Source organism: Staurois parvus, unplaced genomic scaffold, assembly GCF_062004578.1.
Source record: "Staurois parvus isolate SC_StPar_1 unplaced genomic scaffold, SC_StPar_1.0 ptg000249l, whole genome shotgun sequence".
NCBI lineage: Eukaryota > Metazoa > Chordata > Amphibia > Anura > Ranidae > Staurois > Staurois parvus.
In genome coordinates, this window is record NW_028318045.1 from 10,120,926 (window position 1) to 10,141,779 (window position 20,854).

At 42.6% G+C, this 20,854-nt stretch overlaps 1 pseudogene; it reads right to left on the reverse strand.

Annotated features, from left to right (window-relative positions):
• Window positions 1-924: 924 nt before the first annotated feature.
• On the reverse strand, window positions 925-1,039 carry LOC149459765 (U2 spliceosomal RNA; annotated as a pseudogene).
• Between the last annotated feature and the right edge of the window lie 19,815 nt (window positions 1,040-20,854).

Consider the following 20,854-nt stretch of genomic DNA (forward strand, 5'->3'; position numbering starts at 1 on the left):
GAGTGTGAATCAAAGTGTAAAGATAAGAGATGAAAGGCACCTTTTTAAGATAATATAAGTGAGTTTACTAATTTTTTTTTTTTTTTTTAAGTCCGCAAACGTGCAACTATAAACGTAAAAACCCGTAAGTGTATCACAAAAAAAGTGCAAGTGCAAAACACCACACGAAAAAGTGCACTTAGGGGTGTGCTGTGTCCTACCCCTAAAGGGGCTTGCACCACTTACCCTGATCCCCCGGGGCACGAAGCTCCTGACGGGGACAAGGTTCCCAATTGGTCCTCCTGGCCAAAAGGCCTGGTGGACCACCGTTCCTTGTGTCCAGCCAAAGCCAGACACACAGTACTTGGTCAGGGGGCTCTCCCGAAGAAAAGCCCCCTAGGGATCAGGGGAGGAAGGAACCAAAAGGCCACACATCCTCCCCCTAGACTTCAGGGTAGGCCCGAGGACCCACACCCTCCATCCGTGAAAACACACACATAAGCGAAAGAAAAAGTGACAAACGTGGGAGGTGAAATAAATTAAATAAATAGAAAATAAAAAAGTGGTACCGTGCCAAATTGTGCACAGACCAGGCCCTGAGGCCCGTAGCAAAAATTGCCCTGGTCCTAGCCAAAAGGCCTGGTCCTTAGGGCGCTGTGCAAAAAGAATGTAAAAACAGTGACCATGTGCCATGTTCACACAGTGGGGTCCCACACCCAGGTGTTACTAGTGGCACCCCTGAGAGCGTCTACTCAGGGGGCACCGAGTTTGCAGACTTTCTGCCTCCTCAGCCCCTGGCCAGACCAAGGTAGATCCGTCCAAATCAGGAGGTACTGGGTCTTTCCAGTGTTCCGAAGGAATTACTCCCAGGGCCCCAGAACGCATCTTGGCGCTCCCCGGTTTCTGTCCCTCCGGTACTAGCCTTCCGGACCCCCATCATACCAGTGAGGGTACTATACAACAGCGATCCCCGCAAAGCTAGAATGGCCGGGAGCACCCCCACTGGACACTGATAAGAACAGATACTAACTTGATCTTAGCCAAAAGGCCGAGAAGCGATAAGTGAGTTTACTAATGGAGAGCCAATGTATCACATGGCTGATTTCTCAGAAGAGTACCAATGAGGGGTATGTTCATACTGTGGTTGCTATGTTGGCGTTCTCCACCCGGGGAGACCAGACCTTCTCAAACTTAGTGAGACAGCCTCTGCTGTTGAAAGTGGTACAGCACAATTTATCAAAGATATGCATTTATCAAGAGTTGGAGGAGCAGGGGATAGACAATGAATCACAATCACCTGCCTGGCATAATAGAGTAGCAAACCTAGCAGTGTTCCGGTAATGTTTCTGTGGGCCAAGGGGTCCACAAGACCCATTAAACAGACATTCAGGTCAAAAGGTAACCAGCCAACCAGACTGAAGGTGCCAGGGAGGAGATCGCGCTTATTATTTAATAGAGAAATTTTAGTAGGAAAGGATTGCTAACAGAAAGACAACAGGTATACTTTGCTACCATTATATATAACTTAAAGTAAACTTTGGCTTTCCATTTAATAAAATATACAGTATTTTGTAGCATTTGCACTGACAATTTTTATTTAATTCCCCTGCAAAGTCCTAAAAATAACTTTTCACAGATGTAGCTTCCTGTGATGGTGGCAACAAAGCTGCACTGCTCCTGAATTCAAAGAAGAGTTGTTACCCTCATATTGGTAGTGCCTGCTTGCACTATGGTGGGATAAGAAGATGTTGCAGGGGGCATGACTATCAGTGACTTCTGATTCACAAGCCTCCAAGAACACAAAAATATTGTATTGTAGCTTGCAGTCCTTAAATATGGTGGCTGCAATTGGTTTCTTTTCAGGTCAGGGGCGTCCCTAGGGCAGGTGTGACCCAGTGCGATAACACTCGGTGACACCCCCTCCGACAATCCCCGCAGAATGGATCAGATCTGCAGATTGAGCATAATGGATCGGAGTCCGATCCATTATGCTCCCTAATCCGCAGATTCGATCCATCCTGTGGGGATCGTTGACTTTCTTTACAACTTACCTTTTCGTGGAATGGGTCCGGTGTCACCCCGTATAGGTTGCATGCCAACGATCCCTGCAGGATGGTTCGGATCTGCGGATTGAGCATAACGGATCAGAGTCCGATCCATTATGCTCTCCAATCCGCAGATCTGATCCATCCTGCGGGGGTCGTCGGCTTGCTTTACAACTTACCTTTTCGTGGAGCAAGTCCAGTGTCACCCCGTGTGATAGGTGTCACCCAGTGCAGGCCGCACCCCCCGCACCTACCTCAGGACGCCACTGTTTCAGGTTAATTAAATTTTCTGCAAGAACAGAAAGTTAAATGTTCATACTGATAGAAATAAAACATCTTTGTAACTTTCTGGGCTCAAATAATGTTAGGAGCTTTCCAAACAATGTAAAGATACCATTCCATGTAATAAAAATTTCTAAAGCAGTCACCTCAGGAAAGGAAGTGTGATACTGACATGATCACCAGCTGAAAATCAGGAGGAAAAGTCCAAAAAATGAAAACTAATGCAGCCACCACATCTAAGTACTGGTAAACTGCATTATATTTATGTAGGTTTGGAGACTGGGGAATGGTTAGAATGCCTGTCAGGTTTTTATTGTTGACTGTGTCCTTGGTAAAAAGATTCACCCTCTGTTTTTGTCCTGATGACAATTTTAATTGGGACAGAAAGTTTGTGGCAACAGTCTAAGAGGGAATTTGCCCTTACATTCCTCACACTTCTACTTGTGGGATAAAAGACGTGAGCAAATCCTTATATTGCAACACAGGCAGCTGTAAAATCTCCAAAAAGTTTCCAACCCTCCTCCACTTTATCCATTTTGCTGGAGTTCCACTTTAACTTTTTCCCAGATCCTCGTTAAAGCTTGTGAGTGCTTTAATATGGTCTGCATCTGGTATTAGGGACTACCAGCTTAACATTTGGATATTTTTTTGGACATGTTTTTGATCAGCAGCATCCGCATTCTTTAAACTTTATCCTGGATTGTGGAAACATATTTATATGTGTTAAATATGTTTAGCGTGTTGGAAATTTTAATGGATGATTTTGATCATGAACAAATCAGTGTAATCAGACAATAAAGCTTGTTTGAAAAAAAAAAAATAGGGAACGACAGCACTTAAATTATATGTCACGAAATGCTTGCTGTTACCAGCTTCATTCAACAGAGCGACGATTAGCAAATGGATGTTCACTGATCTCCCTCTACTCTACCCGCTGACACCCACCATACCTGTCCCTCAGGAGTGACAGCTGAGCCCAGAATATGTAGCAGTGGTAATGTAGAAGGGAGGGCGGTATCATCTGGTATGTGTAGAAATAACCATTTCCAATAAAAAACTGACAGCCAGCTTGACAAGTGTAAACATGGTGTAATTAAAAGCCCATGCTGCTGCCGATGTAGACTGGTGGCAACGAAAGGGTTGAATAAGTTGTGTATTTTTCATTTGCCCTTTAAGCCTTATTAAAAGACCCACTCCATGCCAAACAGTATTAAAAACATTTTTCTTGCATTGGGCCATGTCCTCAATTGCAGTATCCTGTGCTACTCATGTCCTTTTTCATCAAAAGCTTGCAAACTGGCCTTAAAGAGGCCAGAAAAATATAAAAATATTTGACTTTCATAGACTTCAGTGGGTTCTGGAGCTATGTTTGGGGTTTGGGAATTTTTTAAAATGACTGGTGAACGTCCAACAAACTAAACTTGATGCAATCATAACTATCAGTTACAAGCCATATTCTAGTGTTACTATCCTATGTTATTCAGTGTTACCTATAATGCTGCCACCTCCCCTTCACTCCCTCTCTCTGTTGGGGTCCCTCAAGGTTCTGTCCTCGGACCCCTCCTCTTCTCCATCTACACCTCCTCCCTTGGCCAATTGATAAACTCCCACTGGTTTAACTACCATCTCTATGCTGATGACACACAAATCTATCTCTCTACCCCTCACCTCACCCCTTCAGTCTCCAATCGCATCACCAGCCTACTAAGTGACATATCGGACTGGATGTCACTCCACTTCCTCAAACTCAACCTTTCCAAAACTGAGCTTCTAGTATTCCCCCCTCCCCTGACTTCTCCATCAAGATCAACAGCACTACCATCAGTCCCACCCCTCACGCCAGGGTACTAGGTGTAATCCTAGACTCCCATCTGTCCTTTCAGCCCCAAATCCAATCACTGATAAACTTCACCTCCGCAACATCTCCAAGATACGACCGTTCCTAACCTCGGAAACCACTAAGCAACTCATCCACTCCCTTATTATATCACGCCTTGATTATTGTAACTCCCTCCTCACTGGCCTACCTCATCGCAGGCTATCCCTACTCCAGTCCATCATGAATGCTGCTGCCAGACTCATTCACCTTACTAACCGCTCTGTATCTGCCACCCCTCTCTGCCAATCCCACCACTGGCTTCCAATTGCCCAGCGGATAAAATTCAAAACACTAACACTGACGTATAAAGCCGTTCATAACACTGCCCCTAATTACATCACTGACCTTGTTTCTAAATATCACCCAAATCGTACTCTCCGCTCCTCGCAAGACCTCCTACTCTCTAGCTCCTTTGTCTCCTCCTCCCATGCTCGTCTCCAGGATTTCTCACGGACTTCACCCATCCTCTGGAACTCCCTACCCCAAGATATCAGGCTATCGCCTACTCTGCTAACTTTTAGGCGCACTCTGAAAACTCTCTTCAGGGAAGCCTACCCCGACCCCGGCTAACTACTGGAATTGCCTACTCCCCCAACCACTCCATCCCCCACAGCTAATTACCTCTTGTACCACTATTCCATCCCTCCTAGATTGTAAGCTCCAAGGAGCAAGGCCCTCTAATCCCTCTTGTATTGAACTGTATTGTTACTGTACTGTCTCCCTCCATAATGTAAAGCGCTGAGCAAACTGTCAGCGCTATATAAGTCCTGTATAATAATAATAATAATAATGTGCTGTTTACATTTCCATTGTTCGGAACCGTGGCATGCAAGAACAAAAATGTGATATCTTTGTAGAATATGAAGTCTTTTCTTGACTTACTCAATAAGGAGGAGGGAAATAAAAACACTGTTGCAGATTTTCAGGCATATACAGGTATGGGCAAGGGGCAAAAAATACCCACATAAATCAAACAACATAAGAAGATGTCAAGGGGGGACCAGCAGAGGAGCAGTAGTACAGTCTAAAGGGCTTCCTTCTCCCACCATCAAACTGGCAGAACACTTGAAGCTGTATTTTCCCACATTCCTACCTATCATCGGCCTTCACTTCACCTATGAAGCTGTAGTGCTACCCTCATGAGGGCTGCTGTGTTGTGAGTACCCTTAAGCTTCTCTCTGCACAGCCAGGTAACAGGTATTTCTCACACAGACTTGCATCAGAGACAGTAACCAGACCATGGGATTGGTTTTGTTGTTTTATTACGAGAAATAAACTTGGATGGGGAAATAGGGATTATGGGATGCCCAGCTGGCTTGAATCAATAGAAATGGACGCATCCTTCCTATGTACAAAGGCAAATCCTGGACTGTTCTTTTCTTGAAAGTCGTCAGTAATTGTGGATCAGTAGCAACAGCCCTTTGTGGGCAAGGAACTAGCAACCCCTCAAAATCAGCTTAACTTCTCGTAACTACATGCAGGGATATCTTCTCTCCCCCTGTCGAGCTGCTCCCAGCTCCACAGTCTGCAAACACTACCAGCCCTCCTGGCTTCTCAGAAGATCCCCCAGGACAAGAATAACGAATAAGCCCAGTGCTGTCCTTAGAAAGCTTGCTATGTGTGGCAGTCTTTTACCCTTGTAGACCCCAAAGAGTGCTGCTGTACTCATTCAGTCCTCTTTGCTCCCTGCTGCTATAGACCTTGATGCCATTCACACCTCACTGCGGAATGTATCCTCCTGAGCCATCCCGAGCTCAGGCCTGGAGGCCGGCCCCCCTAGACCTCCCAGGCACCGGCAGTCTCCTCAGCACTCTATCTTCCACCCAACTCCTCTATCAGCTTGACTCTCCCATTTTTAGGGGCTAGTTCATCACACTACCATGACCTCCAAACCTGGGATTGGCCAGACTCTGATGAACATGCAGATTAGGTCTCCACACCTTTCTGCTTACCAACTTTTAGAAGATCCTATAGTCCTCCGGAGTCAGGAGGAGGCGATAGAGCCACAACATGTTGAGTCATCCAGCTGACCTGCAATAACCCAACTTCAATCACAGACTCACACAATTACCATGAGTCATACACAGTAATTTTACCTACAATTCACACTATTCTAGTAGCACACTTGAGGGTGCACCAAAGCTATAGCTTCAACCTCAGTTGTGGTGGACATCACCCTCTCCCTTACCTGCACTTCCATAAGCCTTTTCCTTTTGCCATCATGGTAGACCAGACTCTGGAGTTATTGCTGGTAAGGCCCTTCACGCCTTAGCACACTCCAAAGGGCCTCCCCCTACTGCCATTAAGCTGGCAGATCAAACACCTGAAGCTGTTGCTTCCCACATATCCACCTATCATTTCTCTTCACTTCACAAATCAGACTACAGCTTCACCTTCAACTGGCCATCACCCTTCCTCACCTGTACTTCCATGAACCTTTCCATCCCATTATGATAGTTTACCATACCCTCGAATTGTTGCCTCACTAAGCTTCCTTTGCTCTTACCTACACTATCTTTATACAATGACAGTTTGGTTGAGGACACAAGCAAATGGGACAGTTAACAATCCTGGCATTCCAGGAATGTAACTTGTTTTTTGAAACCATGAAATAGATGGGTTTAGTTACATAGTTACAAAGATAGTCTGGCTGAAAAAGACAAAAGTCCATCCAGTTCAACCATAAAGCAACAAAAAAAAAGTTATAATCCTATACCCACCGTTGATCCAGAGGAAGGCAAAAAAAAACAGCAAAGCATGATGCAATTTGCTCCTGCAAGGGAAAAAATTATATAGTTTTTTTTATGTGGATCTAGGAAAGAATCCAGGTCTTTTTTTAAAGCAATGCACTGAGCTGGCCAGAATTCTATTCCCCATTTTCGTAGCTCTTACTGTGAAACCTTTTCGTATTTTGAGAATAAATCTCCTTCAGACGTAAAGAGTGCCCCCTTGTCCTCTGTGATGATGTCAGGGTGAATAACTCTACACTGAGTTTACTATATCAACCACTGATATATTTATACATGTTGATCATATCCCCCCGTAATCTCCTTTTCTCAGAGAACAAATTCAGTTCCTCTAATATTTCCTCATAGCTGAGCTCCTCCATGCCTCTTATCAGTTTGGTTGTCCTTCTCTGTACTTTCTCCAGTTCCCCAATGTACTTTTTGTGAATTGGTGCCCAAAACTGAACTGCATATTCTAGATGAGGTATTACTAATGATTTGTACCGGGGTAATATGATATATCTCTCTCTGGAGTCTATACCTCTTTTAATACAAGAGAGGATTTTGCTCGCTTTAGAAACCGCAGCTTGGCATTGTATATCATTATTAAGCTTGTGATCTACCAGAACTCCCAGATCCTTCTCCGCCATTGATTCCCCCAGTTGTACCCCCCCTAGTATGTATGATGCATGCAAATTCTTAGCCCCCAAGTGCATAACCTTACATTTATCAACATTAAACCTCATTTGCCACATAGTTGCCCAATTAAACAGTGCATTGAGGTCAGTTTGTAAATTGAAGACATCCTGTAAGGATGTTATTCCACTGCAAAGCTTGGTGTCATCTGCAAAGATTGAAACAGTATTTTTAATCCCAGACCCTATATCGTTTATAAATATATTAAAAAGTAAGGGTCACAACACAGAACCTTGGGGTACACCACTGACAACCCTAGACCATTCAGAGTATGAATCATTAACCACTACTCTGAATATGATCTTTTAGCCAGTTTTCTATCCATTTACATACAGATTTTTCCAAGCCCGTAGACTTTACCTTACACATTAGCCGTGTGTGGGGAACTGTGTCAAACGCTTTTGCAAAATCCAAGTATACCACGTCCACCGCCACCCCTCTGTCCAAGGTTTTATTCACCCCCTCATAAAAAGAAATCAGATTTGTTTGACAACATCTGTCTTTCATGAATCCATGCTGTCTGTTGCTTAAAATATATATTTTTTCCAGCAAGAACTCATCCATGTGGTCCTTTATTAAACTCTCTTTGTCCCCAGTCACCCATTCTAGATTATTTTGTAAAAGGGCCTACATGCTCGGACTGGACCTTTTTACTATTAGTATATTTGAAGACTTTTTGGAGGTTTGCCCTGCTATCTTTTGCAATCTGTCATTCATTTTCAATTTTTGTGGCCTTGATTTCCTTTTTACATATTCACTTATATTCTTTGTAATGTTGAAACGATGCTTGCATTCCTTCATTTTTATATTTAATAAAAGCTCTTTTCTTATTATTTATAGTTTTTTTTACTTTTGCCGTAAGTCACATAGGTTTGATTTTTAGCCTTTTAAACTTGTTGCCCATGGGAATATATTTTGCAGTGTGTTCACATACTGTACAGTCTTTGTGAAGAACTCCCATTTCTGTGTTGTGTTCATCGATGCCAAAATTCCCTCCCAGTCTAAGTCTTGGAGAGCAGCTCTCAGGCTTGGAAAATTAGCTCTCTTAAAGTTGAGTGTTTTTATTTTTCATGTATGTGCTTGGTGTTTACAGCTAACAATAAATTAAATCATGTTATGGTAACTGCTACCCAGATGTTCTTTTATATGGACATTCGTAATAAGCTCTGCATGGTTTGAGATTACCAGGTCCAGCAGAGCATCATTCCTAGTTGGGGTCTCTATGAACTGTACCATAAAATTGTCCTGTAGTAGGATTATACATTTTTTCCCTTTAACTGTTCCTGTAGTGCCATTACTCCTGTCAATTTCCGGGTAGTTAAAATCCCCCACTATTATCACTGTCCCAGCCCTTTCAGCCCTTTCGATCTGTGCAAGGAGCTGAGTCTCTACCTTCTCATTAACACTCAGTGACCTATAACAAAGTCCAATGATTACCTTTGTAGTACGCACCCCCATGTGCAGTTCCACCCGTAATGCTTCAGCCTCATCACACTCTCCATCAACTAATTCCACTGTATGATTTACTGTTGTTCAGGGGCTCTGGGCTTTGGCAAAATGGCAGCCTCCAGCAAGTAGAAACAGGAGCAGTGTTGGAGACAATTTACAGCACACACTAATTTTCGTAGCTAATTATTAATGTGGAATGTATGTTCCTTGCTAAAGAACATTATTTTTTATCAAGTTGTTATGGGTAAAGTTCCACTGTAAAAAAAGAACTGAAAGCTAATAAGGCATAGGAAGGATTGTTTTCCTCCTGCGTAGCAAAACCGTCAAAAGTTGCAAGCAGGGTTTTCTTTGTCTTCCTTTTAAAACAAAAAGCTGGAAGATCGTGGGTTGTTGATGGTAGTAAAAAATGGGTGGAAATCAGTAAATAAATAATAGGAAATTGAACAAGAAGTATGAGGTTTAGGACATAAAACTTGAAATCCTGAGATGTGCATTTCAAGGATCAAATCCTTCACAGGTTTACAGTTCTAGTGATTGTGAATCTACTCATGCCTCTTTAACCTCCAGAGGGTCAACTTTTCCGAAGAAGGAGAAAATAAAACAGCGCAGTAGTGAGTAAGCATAAAAGATGCAGTTGGATGCAAGAAGCCGGGAGCAAAGTTGACTCTGCAGAGCCAGCAGCCCACACTGATGAGTCCTAGTAATTTTAAAAACAGCTGTTTGTGGCTGCTTTGCTGTATAAGCACTTTCAGGAAAAGAAGTGATTTAAAGACACACTACAGGCAAATGGTTAATTAGATCTAATCTGAAACTCTGTATAGCCCAGGGGTGTATTTACCGCAAGGCAAACAAGGCAATTGCTTAGGGCGGCATTTTTTTCAGGGGGCAGCGGCATTTTTCAGGGGGGCAGCACCGCCCCCGAATGAAGGGATGGAAGAAAGGACACACGCAGCATGGGGACCAGGTGGGATCTGATAGAGGCTGTAGGCTGCTTGATGGTGTATGCAGAGCCTGACGCTTGTTGGGGATGTCCAGAGCTGTGAAGGTGAGTGTCTTCTCTCTGGCCGGGGTGGGAGGGGTTGCCAGTGTATGGTGGTGGTGGTAGTGGAAGGCTCTCTCGGGGTGGGGTGTTGTTGGTCAATGTCAGGCTCTTATCGTGGGGAGGGGGGTGTTTGTCAGTGTCAGGGTCTCTCCATGGCAGGGGGGGGATGATTTTTGCCTAGGGCAGCACGAAATCTAAATACATCACTGGTATAGCCTACATAGTCATCTCCTATTTAAATCTACAGCTTGGCTCTGTCATTTCTGTCAATTGCTTTGCTGCAATTTCACCCTGTCACATGCACTGGAGATTGAAGTGTCTGTACAAGCTACCATTGCATAGGCATTTACACTGCTGTCATCATGTGGAAATATATCCTAAACAATGATGTGCAGCCGCCGCTGGAGCAGGCGCACATAGGTAGCATGTGGTTGCAAATAGGCCATAGGAGATCAGCAACACTGAGATGCAACAAATAAAAAAGTATTTTCTTTCTATTCGGGGTAAAGTGACAGTGTCTGTGTGTACCTCCTCCACCCATTACAACCCATTACAACTTACCACTCCAGATTTCTCTGCCAGTGTTTCCTCTGTCACAGCTGGTGTAAAATGCAAAATGTTATAAAATATTGGTTTTCCATATTTCATATTTACCTAAATTTAAAAATAAATTTTGAAATGTAATTTTTAAAATCTTAAATTAAATACAGTATGTAGGTCTAGCATTACGTCCAATAGACACAGACTACATTGTTCAGACTCTGATGAAGGGGGAGTTTTGCTGTCTTTTGCCATTCTGTTGTTATATGTCTTTGTTTATTTCAGGTACTTACAGTCAGGTCCATAAATATTGGGTCATTGACACAATTATAAAATTTTTGGCTCTATACACCACCACAATGGATTTGAAATAAAACAAACAAGATGTGCTTTAACTGCAGCAAACTGTTGTAATTCCTACACCGTTCACCTGATTTGGATGTAAATACCCTCAATTAAAGCTGACAGTCTGCAGTTAAAGCACATCTTGTTCATTTCAAATCCATTGTGGTGGTGTATAGAGCCAAAAATGTTAGAATTGTGTCGATGTCCCAATATTTATGGACCTGCCTGTATATAGTGCTGTCAATTTACACAGCGCTTCACATATACACTATATTACCAAAAGGATTGGGCACCTATCTTTTCATGCACATGAACTTAATGGCATCCCAGTCTTAGTCCATAGGGTTCAATGCTGAGTTGGCCCACCCTTTGCAGCTATAACAGGTTCAACTCTTCTGGGAAGGCTATCCACAAGGTTTAGGAGTGTGTCTATGGGAATGTTTGACCATTCTTCCAGAAGCACATCTGTGAGGTCAGGCACTGATGTCGGATGAGAAGGCCTGGCTCGCAGTCTTCGCTCTAATTCATCCCAAAGGTGTTCTATCAGGTTTAGGTCAGGACTCTGTGCAGGCCAGTCAGGTTCCTCAACCCCAAACGTGCTCACCCATGTCTTAATGGTCCTTGTTTTGTGCACTGGTGCACAGTCATGTTGGGACAGGAAGGGGCCATCCCCAAACTGTTCCCACAAAGTTGGGAGCATGAAATTGTCCAAAATGTCTTGGTATGCTGACGCCCTAAGAATTCCTTTCACTGGAACTAAAAGGGCCAAGCCCAACCCCTGAAAAACAACTCCACACCATAATCCACTCTCCACCAAACTTTACACTTGGCCCAATGCAGTCAGGCAAGTATCTGCTCCTGGCAACCGCCAAAGCCAGACACATCCATTGGCTTACCAGACAGAGAAGCATCATTCATCACTCCAGAGAACATATCTCCAATGCTCTAGAGTCCAGTGGCGGCGTGCTTTACACCACTGCATCTCTATGCACTGTTGCTGTGCTAATCTGAAGGCCACATGAAGTTTAGATGTCTTTAGCTATTGATCCTGCAGACAGCTGGTGACTTCTGCGCACTGTGTGCTTCAGCATCCGCTCTGTCATTTTATGTAGCTTACCACTTGGTGGCTGAGTTGCTGTTGTTCCCAGTTGCTTCCACTTTGTTATAATACCACTAACAGTTGACTGTGGAATATTTAGTATCAAGAACATTTCACGGATGGACTTATTGCACAGGTGGCAACCTATCACAGTACCACGCTTGAATTCACTGAGCTCCTGAGAGCGACCTATACATTCACAAATGTTTGTAGAAGCTCCTAGATTGTAAGCTCCGAGGAGCAGGGCCCTCCTATCCCTCTTGTATTGAATTGTATTGTTGCTGTATTGTCTCCCATTATATTGTAAAGCGCTGAGCAAACTGTTGGCGCTATATAAATCCTGTGTAATAATAATAATGAGAAAAAGCAGTCTGCATACCTAGGTGCCTTATTTTATACACCTGTGGCCATGGATGTGATTGGAACACCTGAATCCAATGATTTGGAGGGTGGGCCCAATACTTTTGGCAATATAGTGTATATTGCACATTGACATTAGGCCCTGCTCTCAAGGAGCTTACAATCTAAGGTCCCTAACAGGGGCGGACTGACCATTTGGAAACTCAGGCACTGCCCGAGGGTCAGTAAGGGGCCCCATGAGATGCCCCTGGTACCTTTCATAGGCTTTTTTGGGTGTGGTTTGAGTGTGGGGGAGGATACAGGGGCCCCATGATCCCTATTGCCCAAGGGCCCCATGAGGATTATATTAATTGATTTTGGACTTTTGAGACAATCATTTAGCATTCAAGCTCTTTTTATTTTCATAGGCTAGCATTAACAAAGCAATTTAATTTTTTCTAAATTCCCCAGTAACATCTAAAAATCCTATACCTTTTGATCCTGCCAATATTTTTCTTTTTCTTTAACTGGGTAACAAAGCTGTTATCACCGCAATTAATTTTTGCATTGGAGTGTACCCCCTGGGGATAGATCCATCTTAGATTGACATACAGGTTAAAATGCACTGGAAATATTCAAATGCAATGGAAATATTCTAAAGGGAGTTTTTGTTTCAGTGACAAACTGTCCAAGAAGGGATTTCCATTGCTCAGAAGAGATTCTCTCTCACTTCCTGTTGTGTCCAGGACAGGAAGTGAAAGAAAATCTCCTAAATGAGACACAAACCGAAAAGAAAAATTGCAGGTTTTAACCATTTTCTGCCCTATCCAAAAGGAAGAAAAATGGCATCAGCTATACATAAAGTAACCAACAAATGAATCAAAGCCCAATTCCAGCTAACAAATTATAGGTGGTATAGCAACTGTTATTCTTTTTTTTTTTAAATCATACACTGTAGATAAAAGATGACCACGGTAAGCACCTGTATCTGTGGTATGTGGCTTGTCCCAAACCCTGCAGCTGTCACTTTTATGGCTCTTGCACACAGATGTCTAAAATTGCCATGTTTTTAGGCCTTTGGGCATTTTTTTTCTGACCTAAATGCAGCCCATTGTTTTTAATACGCATGTACAACCAGGCATGTAAACTAGCGATGCAGTGATCAGTAACAAAAATATACAAAAATCTGCATTGCTGCTCAGCATTTTACACTGGTACACTGGTATATGCATATACTATACAGCCCACCCTTACATTTTTACACAGGAACTTTGTGCCAGGAATATCTGATGTTCATACATGAGTTCCATGTATAAGAACCCTTATATGTAAATATGGAGAAAAATATAAGTAAAACCCTATGAAACAGATAACAGAAGGAAATTTTTATTCTGAATGCTATCGAGAAAGTGTTATTAAACCCAGGGGCCTGCATTCACTATATCTGGTCTTTCACTGTACACGGAACATGGAAATGCAATTATTTAAGTAAATATAAACTGCTAAATATTTTTTCTTATCAGCAGTATATACCAGTCTATCAGTGTCCGGCCCAGCACTGGTTATTGATACACACCAAACTGAGCATGTGCAGAGTGACTCGTAGAGCTCTGTACTATCAGCAGATAGATTGAGGACAGTAAAAGAATGGGAGGATCAGAGAAGACAGGATCAAACATTATTTTTACACGATGTGGAGGATTAACCCCTTAGGTTCCACAGTGAGTATAACAAGCATGCTTTACTGCATATAGAAACATAGAAATGTGATGGCAGAAAAAGATTGAGTGTTCCATTGAGTCTGCCCGTTTTTGTTTTTTGTTTTTTTTTTGGGAGGGGGGTTGGGTTACAGATCTATGCTTGTCTCAAGCATGTTTGAATCTACAGTGCCTTGAATAAGTATTCATACCCCTTGAAATTTTTAGGATTTTATGTGACAGACCAAAAGTGGCACATAATTGTGAAGTGGAAGGAAAATGATAAATGGTTTTCAAAATGTTTTACAAATAAACGTGAAAAGTGTGGCGGCATTTGTATTCAGCCCCCCTGAGTCAATACTTTGTAGAACCCCCTTTCGCTGCAATTACAGCTGCAAGTCTTTTTGGGAATGTCTCTACCAGCTTTCACATCTAGAGAGGGACATTTTTGCTCATTATTCTGTGCAAAATAGCTCAAACTCTGTCAGATTGGATGGAGAGCGTCTGTGAACAGCAATTTCCAACTCTTGCCATAGATTCTCAATTGTATTTAAGTCTTGACTTTGACTGGGCCATTCTAACACATGAATATGCTTTGATATAAACCATTCTATTGTAGCTCTGGTTGTATGTTTCCGGTGATTGTCCTGCTGGAAGGTGAACCTCTGTCCCAGTCTCAAGTCTTTTGCAGACTCTAACAAGTTTTCTTCTAAGATTGCCTTGTATTTGGCTCCATCCATCTTCCCATCAACTCTGACCAGCTTCCCTGTCCCTGCAGAAGAAAAGCATCCCCACAGCATGATCCTGCCGCCACTATGTTTCACAGTGGGTATGATGTGTTCAGGGTGATGTGCAGTATTAGTTTTCTGACACACATAGTGTTTTGCTTTTAGGCCAAAGATTTCAATTTTGGTCTCATCTGACTAGAGCACCTTTTTCCACATGTATGCTGTGTCCCCCACATGGCTTAAGCCTTTCTTTCAACAATGCCTTTCTTCTTGTCACTTTTCCATAAAGGCCAGATTTGTGAAGTGCACGGCTAATAGTTGTCCTGTGGACAGCTTCTCCTAGCTGAGCTGTGGATCTCTGCAGCTCCTCCAGAGTTACCATGGGCCTCTTGGCTACTTCTCTGAGTAATGCTCTCCTTGCCCAGCCTGTCAGTTTAGGTGGACAGCCATGTCTTGGTAGGTTTGCAGGTTTGCCATACTCTTCCCATTTTTGGATGATGGATTGAACAGTGCTCCGTAAGATGTTCAAAGCTTGGGATATTTTTTTATAACCTAACCCTGCTTTAAATTGCTCCACAACTTTATCCCTGACTTGTCTGCTGTGTGCCTTGGCCTTCATGATGCTGTTTGTTCACTAATGTTCTCTGACAAACCTCTGAGGGCTTCACAGAACAGCTGTATTTATACTGATATTAAATTACACACAGGTGGACTCTATTTACTAATTAGGTGACTTCTGAAGACAATTAGTTCCTCTAGAGTTTAGTCCGGGGTATCAGAGTAAAGAGGGCTGAATACAAATGCACGCCACACTTTTCAAATATTTATTTGTAAACAAGTTTAAAAACCAACTATTATTTTCCTTCCACTTCACAATTATGTGCCACTTTGTGTTAGTCTATCACATAAAATCCTAATAAAACACATTTACGTTTTTGGTTATAACATGACAAAATGTGGAAAATTTCAAGGGGTATAAATACTTTTTCAAGGCACTGTATTCACTATTGACTGGCTCACTACCTCTGATGGAAGTTTATTCCAAGCCTCAACTACTCTTTCAGTCAAATAATACTTTCTGAGATTAGTTTTGAACTTTCCTCCAGTTAGTTTAAGGTCATGTCCAGGGGTGGACTGATCATTTGGAAACTCGGGCACTGTCCGAGGACCCGGGGTCAGTAGGGGGCCCAATGAGATGCCCCTGGTACCTTTTTCATAGGCTTTTTTGAGTTTGGGCAAGGACACAGGGGCCCCATGATCCCCTATTGCCCGGGGGCCCCATGAGTTGTCAGTCTGCCCCTGGTCATGTCCCCGTGTTATTTTGGTTTCATGTTGAAAATACTGCCCTCCTGAATCTTATTCACCCCATACTGATATACAGACTGATTTTACTGTTGTGGGTTTAGTAACACTTTAACTACAAAGATATGATATTTTATGCCATAAGAGTTCTTTAAATGCCTCATGACTGGGATAAAATTGACAAAAGGAAAAAGGCTCCCAGATATAAAGGAGTTAAATCTAATGCACTGAGAAATGGTGAGGACAGATCTTAGAAACAGGCTACAATTCTTTTTTAAGAAATAACACATGGAAGGGTAATGTGTGCAGAGGAGATACTCCAGAGGGTCAGTGAATGAATGTATTTAACATTATAGAAAACGGTTGTTGTGGGTGTCCTTGGGCCAAATGGTAAAAGCATTTGGGGCTGAATTGAGTCTTCAAGTTACACTCAGTTAAACAAGTGCTTATCCAGCAATGTAACAAAGTACGCTGCTGACTGTTTTCTGAAGCGTCCCAATCTCCCTCTTTTTTGGGAAGAATTTGTCATCCAGCATCTCCCTCTTTTAGCAGAGCTGCTCCAGCTTGGCTTGTCATTGTCCCCATTTTTGGGGTGTTCCCAGACCTGTGAATAGCATGCCGTGTGCTCTGTGGATCGTGGCTTTTTAGGCCTCATGCACATTGGGCATTCTGGTGTTTAGCTGTGCTTAGAGGGCACAGGCATGCTGTATACCCCCACTACTGGCAACCTGTTGCAGCATGTATGTTTAGGACAGTATGTGCCCAAATCAATGAGTCTACATTCCAGGCATTCACAGCTGGGCACATACTGCCCTAAACAGAAGTACTGCTGAGTGGGCTGAATGCTCAGTGTTCATGAGGCCTTAAGGGCCAATTTTACTTCTCGGCAACCCCAAGGGCCTATTTACATTAGCATGCTACCAGGGGCGGAATGACAACTCATGGGGCCCCCAGGCAATAGGGGATCATGGGGCCCCTGTGTCCTTGTCCAAACTCAAAAAAGCCTATGAAAAAGGTACCAGGGGCATCTCATGGGGCCCCCTACTGACCCCGGGCAGTGCCCGAGTTTCCAAATGGTCAGTCCAGCCCTGCATGCTACATTATATCACACATTAATGTGCGTTGCATTAAAGCAGCCCATTGGGCTTTTGATTCATGAAAACGTTTCAAGAATCAGATATGTCATGAAGTTTTTGCTTCAGTGCATTAGGGTGTGCTGCCATATGTTGAAGCGCATTGTATTGCATGTGCATTGCCTTAGTGCAGTGGTCTCCAAACTGTTGGGTCAAATGTGGCCCTTTGCTTGCCCTTATCTGGCCTTGGGGCACTATTCCTCCCACTGATACAAGCACTATTCCTTCCACTGACACCACCGATGGAACACTATTCCCTCATCTTACACCAACGATGGTGCATCCTTCCTTCCACTGACACCAACAGCTCCTGCATTAGTCCTCTCAATGACACCAATGATGAGACACTATTCCTCTCACTGATACCAATGATGGGGCACCATTTCTCCCACTAAAAACAATGATGGGCCATTATTTCTCCCTTTGATGCCAATTAAGGGGCACTATTCCTCCCATTGATACCAATGATGGGGCACTCTTCCTCCCACTGACGCCAATGATGGGGCACTATTCCTCACATTGATACCAATGATGATGCACTATTTCCTCCACTGACACAAATGATGGAACACAACCCCCCCCCCCCCCAACACCATCGATGGAGCAATATCCCCCCCCCCATCCCCGACACTTAAAATGGGGCAGGGTTCCTTCCACTAACATTGAGGAAACACTCTTCCTTCCTTTGACACCAAGGATGAAGCACTATTCTTCACTCTAATACCAAGAGATGGATGATATTCCTCCCACTAATACCAGTGGGCACTATTCTTTTCACTGACAACAATGAAGGGGCACTATTACTCCTCCCACTGACCAACAAGCCTTAGTTCTCTCTCACTGGCACTGAAATGTTTTCTACTCCCACTGACCAGTGTCCGACCCCCCAAAAGTCTGAAGGACAGTAAACTGGCCCTTTGTTAAGACCCCTGCCTTAGTGTGTTGGGATGCTATGCAATATGAATGGGACTACAATGCGTCAAGGCATATAATGTGCATTGCCGCAGCACAGGAATGTATTTTGACCCTAAGGCAAGGTTCACACCCTTTCCGTTTCAATATATTTCTAAGCCTAGGTTCACATTTGTGTTGCTGTGTTCTGTGCCTAGGGTAGCCCATTCATTTAAATGAAGTCAAGTCCCCAACCCATTTTTCTTTTTTTTAAATTGTATTGCACCAAACCATATGGTGCTTGGCCTGGACGTGGCATTAAAAATTAAAGCCATCCCAGCACATCTGTTAAAGTGCAGCACTTTAATTTGCAGTTCGGGAATGCACACGATTTTGCATGCATCCCCCAGCCGCAGAGGTGTGAACCTAGTGTTACTGTGTTTTTCTATGCACCTTTTGCACATGTGTTGACACGTTTTTTAATATGTTTTCATGCTTTTTCATGTGTCATGCATTTTTATGTTGGCTAATTAAAAAAAAACCTTTTTAGGCTTGATACCAGGAGTTGAAAACACATGTAAAACACATCATGCTTGCATTTTCACGCATGACTATTGACTTCTGTGGGGCTCAAAATGCATGACAAAAAAAATGGACTTGAGCTTTATTTCAAAACAGGCTGCAGCACAGTGCTTATATGTGAACAGACTCAATCTATAACATTGCCTTTGATGACACGTGTTTTAGTACATTTCAATGTGCCTGTCAAAATGGAAATGTGTGAACAGAGCCTTAGTGTTGCCCCACCACCACACTGAACAGACCACTCATGCTTAAATATTTATCTTCTGCTCCGTTCCTGAGAACATCACTGTGTGGTAATACCTGACACTGTACAGCCTAGTCCTAACTGTGGGCTACAGAACCCCTTCCCTCAACATTATGGAGAAGAGGAGGGGAGGAATTGTTTTGTAGTCCACCAAGAGAACTTAGAAAAATGTAACTGATAACAGTAGGCACAGACAAAGAGCAAAGTAAATTATCATTTTATCGGATATCTGGCAAGAATCATTTGCTTTTATCAAAATATATAACAAAATGCCTTTAGCTGTATATTTAACAGACCAAATGGGAGCAAAAAGAAGTTTACTGTTAGGGTTTACACACACTTTAACTATCCCCTTCTCTATCCAAAATGTAAAAAAAGAATTGGCTATAAATACACTTTAAGGGCCTCTTAAAAAACCAAGGCATCTTTTTTTTAAAACCATGCTTTCACTCTGACTATTGTACATTGTATCAAAGTATCACAGGGTGTAAAAACATGACATTAATGAAATGTCAATAATTGCAAATGACATTTTATACCGCTATTCTGGTGCAGGAGATTAGGCGAGTTCATTTATCAGTTCACAGAAAACTCTTTGGCCTGCTCCGGGGCATCTGTAATAAGACATATGGTTCTCGTTAGTTTATCTTTGTGAATTTTACTAATAAAAAGAATAGTCTGGAGAGACAGCTTGTGATAAGCGCTCATATGGACACTGTTAAAATTATAATTCTGCTATGTTAACAAGTCAATGACCGGGAGAATATTTGGCCGGCCTGCCAAAGTGAACATTTTTAACATGATTTATTTATTTATTTATTATTAGTAGATGGATAACATTTTTATTATTTCTATATGAAGTGTTCATTAATCAGAAGAATTATATATTTAAGTTTTTGTATTTTTTTTATTTAGTTATTATTATTATTATTATTATTATACAGGACTTATATAGCGCCGACAGTTTGCTCAGCGCTTTACATTATGGAGGGAGACAGTACAGTAACAATACAGTTCAATACAAGAGGGATTAGAGGGCCCTGCTCCTTGGAGCTTACAATCTAGGAGGGAGGGGAAACATTTTATAGAGGAAAGTTCTGCCCCTCAAAGTATTTTTTTTCTGTGGATAGAGAAGCGAGGCATTAGAACCCCTATCATTTTTTACATTTTACCATTGCTATAGAGTTTGAAAGGGAAGAAAGATCCAAAAGCTGGAGAGAAATAGTGGGGAAATCTTTCACTGGAGGCACTTGTTCCAGTAACAACAGTCTAACAGTGTATTTCTCCTCATTATAGAGACATACACTAACTGTATGTCTACAGTTGGGTCTGTATATATGTATCAACTATATGTTGGGTCTACAGGACAAAATTTCCCCAAAGGAAAAAACTGTTAAAATGGGATTTAAACAGAACCGGATCTAGACTACCTACTGGGGGTGCAGTAAAAAAAGTCAGGGGGCATATTGTCAACTATGTGTGTGTTATTGACAGTCGGTCACACTGTGTCACAGCCTGAGAAACACTAATATATATTAAGCTGTCATTAGATTAGGATGAATAAATAGAAACTGTGCCCCTTATATCAGATGTCCCTATCAGAGTTCCCCCTTACATCAGGAGTCCTCATCAGAGTCCCCCTTTACATTGTATCCCCATCAGAGTGCCCCCCCTTATATCAGGGGCACCATCAGAGTTCCCCCATACATCAGGCACCTCATCAGAGTGCCCCCTTACATCAGGAGCCCCATCAGAGTGCTACCTTGCATCAGGTGTCATCATCAGAGTGCTACCTTGCATTAGGTGTCACCATCAGAGTGCCCATTAAATCAGTGTCCCCATCAGAGTCCCCC